This window comes from Triticum aestivum, chromosome 3D, assembly GCF_018294505.1.
Source record: "Triticum aestivum cultivar Chinese Spring chromosome 3D, IWGSC CS RefSeq v2.1, whole genome shotgun sequence".
NCBI lineage: Eukaryota > Viridiplantae > Streptophyta > Magnoliopsida > Poales > Poaceae > Triticum > Triticum aestivum.
The window spans coordinates 37,959,585-37,965,444 of record NC_057802.1 but is presented as its reverse complement, the minus strand read 5'-3'; positions in this window follow the sequence as shown (position 1 = coordinate 37,965,444).

The window sequence follows — 5,860 nt, the reverse complement described above, 5'->3', positions numbered from 1 at the left end:
TAAAGAGGGGGAGAGAGAGGGTGCCGCCCCATATTCTTCAGTATCCATCCCCCTTCATCTTCGCTTCTTTCTTCCATCTGCCATGGCGAGAGGAGGTTCTGGGCCTTCGACGGTGGCAGCGAGGGTCGCTGCTCGTCAGCGCATCCGTCCCTCCCTCGAGCCCGTGCCGGCAGAGCCAGCCACAAGAGGATGGGGGAGGGGCATGGCCGAGGTCGCCGCGGCGGTCGAGGGAGAGGGGCACGAGGTGGCGCGGCGGTTGTGCCTCTTCCAGCGGTGCCTCCCGCGATGGAGGGTCACGTTGGGGACCGGCCCCGCGAGTTCTTCATCAGGCTGCGCCGGCCACCGCGTCGTCGTCTCCGTCTCCCCACCCCCTTCACAGCGGAGATGGAGCTCGATCCACCCCAGACCCTCAGGATGCACATGAGGGGCTGCGGGACCGGTGGTACGCGAGTCGACGTTGACTTCCCCGCCCCTCACATCATGTATCTCCGTCGCAGGTGGAAGACGTTTGCCCGCATCCATAGCCTGACGGTGGGGCGGCTCGTCCTCTACTTCAAATTAATGGAGGGCGGCCTGCTGTCCGTCAAGGTATTTGGAGATCTTGGGACTCGCCTGAAGTGCTGCATGGAGAGCTCTTCCGACGATGAAGACTCATCCTCGAGCGGGAGTGACGAGGAGGACAGCGACAGTGGCGACGAGGGAGTCGAGTGGCAGGATGCCGACTCCGAATGACCGCGCCGCTGCTCCCTCGGTCACGCGCCCGGCCGAGGGCCATCCTTGCCAAGCTCTCCTTCGGGGTGCTCCCCGTCGTCTCCTTGGGCGTCTGGCGTCGGAGGGCCGGAGAAGGCGAAGAAGGAGGGCCTTCGTCGCGTATTGGCGAGCCGCTGCCTCATCTTCCAGCTTTCTGCTCCTCACACCTCGCCTAGGCGCTCTTTTTGTCCTCCCGCTGTCTTGTTCCTTCTTCTGAGGAGAGGGACAAGAAAGCGATTACGGGCATCTCATCTCTTTTTTAATCTGGAAGCCTTCGGGCCTTGTTAAATTTAAAGCTTGTAATCCCCCTTGTTCATGTTTTTCTTTTCGTACGAACTGTACCTGTATGGGACGTTTTTAACGAAAAAGGGTGCTTGTCGGGTTCTTCGTGCATGAGCGAGGCCCATGCCAAGGATGAATCCTTGTTATTTTCATAATAAACGTTATCGCCCGGCAACGGTCCTTGCCGTTTCTCTTCTTCGGCCGACCGTTCTCGCGCTTTTGGCGGAGGCAGGGGCGAAGTAGAGTTAGGCTCCTCGTTCATTTCTTCGCCACCGCAACTACTACCAAATTCCGACCCAGGAAGTAACTCTCGGGTACAAGGAAAAAGAGAGTACGGTGGTTTTAAGACATAAACGAGGCTTCACATGTCCCAGTTCCATACGGAAACGTACAGCAGGGGGATGGAAAACTTATCTGAATCCGCAGCCCCCGGCAACCATGGCTCGCCGTGGTTGGATCCTTGCATCTTCAACCCCCGGCAGCCTTGCCTTCCCGGGGTCGGAGCGTCAGTTCGTTCTCTTTTTCCCAAGTGGCTCGGCAGAAGTACCCTGCGAACCCAAGAAAACAGAAAAGACGCACACCCGACCTCTAGGCTAGGGGTTAGTCGCTGATAAGCACTATCAACCCTAACCGAGGAAGAGACTCAACCTAGCATGCATGTTATAACTTAGGGCGCCAGCGTTTCGTTTATTTCTGCTCACGGTCTGGGCCTGGCTTTGTACAGAGGGTTACATGCCTTTCCGGCAAAGCTTGTACAAAAGGTGGCTTGCCGGGGGGCCCGGCAAGCCGCGCCTTATGGGTAAAACTTTTGAAGATGCTCGATGTTCCGGGAATTACTCACTGGGACAGCATCTTCGGTCTCCAGGCGGACTGCGCCGGGCCTGGTGACTCGTATTACCCGATAAGGGCCTTCCCACTTCGGCGTCAACTTGTTGGTATTCTTGGCCGACTGAACGCGCCGAAGAACAAGGTCGCCTTCCTCATAGCTTCGGGCATGAACCTTGCGGCTATGGTAGCGGCGCAAGGCTTGCTGGTAGCGTGCTGCTCTCACAGCCGCCCGAAGACAATCTTCCTCAAGGAGCATTGCGTCATCTTGCCGCAACTGCTCTTACACAAGCTCATCATAAGCGAGCACTCAAGGTGACCCGTATATGAGTTCCGTGGGGAGAACTGCCTCTGCCCCATATACTAGGGCAAAAGGTGTCTGACCGGTGGCTCGATTTGGCGTCGTCCTGATTGACCAAAGAACCGCCGGCAACTCATCAATGCAGCACCTTCCACTCTTGTGCAGCCTGTCAAAGGTAGTCGTTCTCAGGCCTCGCAACACTTCAGCATTCTCCCTCTCTGCTTGGCCGTTGCTCCGGGGGTGTGCCACGGAAGCAAAACAGACCTTGTTGCCGAGGTCTTGAAGGTACTGCATGAAGGTGTGGCTCGTGAACTGCGTGCCGTTGTCACCTTTCTCACTATTTCCATTTCCGGCCACTTTGTGAACTTGTCGATTGCAACGTAAAAGTACTCAAAGCTCCCGACAGCACGGGGGAAGGGGCCCAGTATATCGAGCCACCAGATCGAGAATGGCCAGGAGAGAGGGATTGTTTGAACAGCTTGAGCTGGTTGATGAAGCTTCTTTGAATGGAACTGACACGCTTCACACTTGGTTACTAGTGTCGTCGCATCCTGGAGGGCGTTGGGCCAGAAGAAACCTTGCCGGAACGCCTTGCCGGCAAGGGCCCTCGACCCAATGTGGGAGCCACATATGCCTCCATGTATCTCCGCCAATAGCTCCAGTCCTTCCTCCCGGGGGATGCACTTCAATTTCACACCATTCGGCCTTCTCCTGTACAGGACGTCATCGACAAACTGATACAGGGTAGACCGACGGGCTACTTTTTCCGCTTCTTCCTGCTCCTCAGGAAGCTCCCCTGTTTGAAGGAATTAGACGGTATGTTGTGCCCATGCCGGAGCCTGGGGCTCGGCGGGAAGGACCAAAGGCATCTCTTCTGCCATGGGAGCGGCTGTCTCCATGGCGAGGGCTTGACGCCCTGCCGGAGCCAGTTGCTCTTGGGCAGGCTCAGTGTGCACGGCAACATCCTTGCCGGCAGTCCCATGGGGCTCGGCGGGAAAGTACTTGCCGGGACCTGATTTCCTCCGCTTGTTCTGCCCTATTGATGGTTCGACGGATGGTTGAGTTAACCGGAGCAAAAAGGTACCTGGTTCCACAGGTAGCTTGAATGCAGCACGCTTCGACAGGTAATCGGCGATGTCGTTCTCTGCTCGGGGAACGTGCTCTGCCTGGATACCGTCAAAGCGCTCCTCTAGCTTCCTCACTTCATCTACGTAGGCCTCCATCAATGGGCTCTGGTAATCCTTGTAGACTTGCCTGACGACAAGCTACGAGTCACCCCTGACGATGAGCTTCTTCACCCCGAGGTCTGCCGCGATTCTGAGACCGGCAAGCAGCCCCTCGTACTCAGCAGTGTTGTTTGTGGACATCTCCCTGGGAAAGTGCATCTGGACCACATACTTGAGGTGCTCTCCAGTGGGTGCGACAAGTAGCACACCGGCACCGGCGCCTTGCAGCGAGAAAGCCCCATCAAAGTACATGATCCAGTCGCGGTCTGCTTCCTTGCCGGGGAGAGTGGTCTCCTGGATTTCTTCGTCGGGCGTTGAGGTCCATTCTGCAATGAACTCCGCCAAGACTCTGCTCTCGATTGTCGAGGTACTTTCAAACTTCAACCCAAAACTTGACAACTCCAGGGCCCATTCCACAATCCTTCCAGTCGCATCTGGGTTATGCAGTATCCGTTGCAATGGGAGGCGGGTGACGACAGTGATCTCGTGGGCTTGGAAGTAATGACGCAGCTTCCTCGAGGCCATAAGGAGGCTGAAGAGCAATTTCTGCACACCGTAGTACCTCGACTTAGCCCCCTGCAAGAGGGAGCTGACAAAGTAAACCGGGTGCTGCATAATCTTCTTCTGCACCACCTCGCTTGACTGCGCGGGCACTGCCTTGGTGGCATCAGACTCTGCCGGGGGCCTTGCCTTGCCGGCACCACGCCCTGCCGAGGGGATCTTTGGCTTGCCATCCGCTGGTTCTGCCGTCGCCACTGCCTCCTCGTCGACCTCCCTCTGTGCCACCAGTGTGGCACTGACCACTTGATTCGTCGCCGCCAGATACAGCAGCAACGGCTCTTGTGGTTTAGGCGCAACCAGTATTGGCGTGGAGGAAAGGTATTTCTTCAGATCCTCCAATGCCGCCTCGGCTCTTGGGGTCCACTCCATTGGGCCTGCCTTCTTCAAGATTTTAAAAAAGGGAAGGGCATGCTCGATGGACTTGGAGATGAATCGGCTCATGGCGTAGATGCAGCCAGTGAGCCGACGGACATCTTTGATCCTCTTGGGCGCCTCAATCTACTCAATAGCTTTGATTTTGTCTGGGTTTGCCTCGATCCTGTGCTGCGACACAAAGAATCTGAGAAGCTTGTCGGACGGAACACCGAAGACACACTTTTCAGGGTTCAGCTTAAGGTTGATCTTGCGCAGGTTGGCAAATGTATCTTCCAGATCTTGCACAAGAGTTGCCCCGTCCTTGGTTTTGACCACTATTTCATCCATGTATGCTTCCATATTTCTATGGAGCTGGGGTTCAAAACCAATTTGGACTGCTCTTGCAAACGTCGAGCCAGCACTCTTCAACCCGAAAGGCATCCGTAAAAAGCAATACGTACCACATGGGGCGATGAATGTTGTCTTCTCTTCGTCCTCTCTTGTCATGAAAATTTGGTGGTAGCCCGAGTAGGCGTCGAGGAATGACAATAGATCACACCCGGCTGTGGAGTCAACAATCTGGTCGATGCGCGGCAACGGGAATGGGTCCTTATGACAAGCCTTACTGATATCTGTGTAGTCAATACACAGCCTCCACTTCCCATTTGCCTTGCGCACCACTACCGGATTGGCCAACGACGTCGGGTGGAGCACTCCTCTCACCAAACCTGCCGCTTCCAACTTTCTGATCTCCTCTGTGATGAACTCCCGCCTCTCCAGAGCCTGCTTTCTGACCTTCTGCTTGACGGGCCGCGCATGAGGGCAGACAGCTAGGTGGTGCTCAATCACCTCCCTGGGAACACCGGGGATGTCGGATGCTTGCCATGCAAACACGTCGACATCGCCCGCAGGAAGGTGACGAGCGCGCCTTCCTATTTGTTGTCGAGGGTGGAGCCTATGGTGAAGGCCCCTCCCGTGCCATCCTCCCTGACGGACACCTTCTTGGTCTGCGGTGGCTCGGCTCTGGTTTCTTGCTCTTGCCGGTAGAGCTCTCTGGCACGTCCTCGACGGTAGAGCAACACTCCGAGGAGGTGCGCTTGCCGGAGTGGGTCCGAGAGGTCTTGCCGGGCTTCCTCTTCCCTCCCGGGCCTTCAGTGGCAGGAGCAAGTTCCTTCCCGGCAGCTGCTGCAACTGCTTCCCGGTAGAGTTGGTAGGCGCAAATCAGCGCGTCCTTCTTGTCGGAGGGGACAGAGATGATGGTCAACGGCCCGGGCATCTTTAGCATGTTGTAGGCGTCATGTGACGCCGCCATGAACTTGGCTAGTGCCGAGCGGCCGAGGATCCCGTCTTAGGGCAAAGGGATCTCGGCCACGTCGAAGACGATCCTCTCTGTCCTGTAGTTCAACTCTCCTCCAAATGTCACGGGCAGTGTGACCTTCCCCTTCGGCTGGCTCCTATCCGGATTGACCCCTTGAAACATGCCCATTTCCTTGAGGTCTCCATTAGGAATTTGCAGCCTTTTGATCATGACAGGCGAGATCAAGTTCAGGCCGGCCCCGCC